Below are 510 nucleotides of genomic sequence, written 5' to 3' on the forward strand. Positions count from 1 at the left end.
AGTTTTCCCAGTTAATGGTGGGGTAGTTGAAATCGCCCATTATTAGGGTGTTAGGTTGTACCCTAATATTTTCCAGTGTATTAAGAAATGAGGAGTGGGAATCCTGGGGCATGGTGGGGGATCTGTAGCAAGCTACAATTTGCATTGTGGTCTTGCCCAGAGTTAGTTGCACTTGGATAATTTCAGATGCATTATGTTGAGCAACTAGCTTGGAGGTGTGGCTATCCTTAATGAATATGGACACGCCCCCACCTTTAGTGCTTCGATCCAGGTTAGGTGGCCGAAAGGTGTGGTATGAATTATAGCCTGATAATGCAGGGGTGCTCTCTGGAGCCTTAAACAAGGTCTCTGTCACTGCACAGATGTCGATGTTCTCCATTTTAAGGAGTGCCTCGAGTGAGTGCATTTTGAAGTTTAGACTTCTAGCATTAAGTAGCATTACCCTCAGATTTTGCTTGCTTGTACCTGTTATGGTGGTGAATTTGTCATTTGAATCTTGCCTAAAAAAGG

This window comes from Protopterus annectens, chromosome 7.part0, assembly GCF_019279795.1.
Source record: "Protopterus annectens isolate FY-2018-M chromosome 7.part0, PAN1.0, whole genome shotgun sequence".
Taxonomy (NCBI): Eukaryota; Metazoa; Chordata; order Ceratodontiformes; family Protopteridae; genus Protopterus; species Protopterus annectens.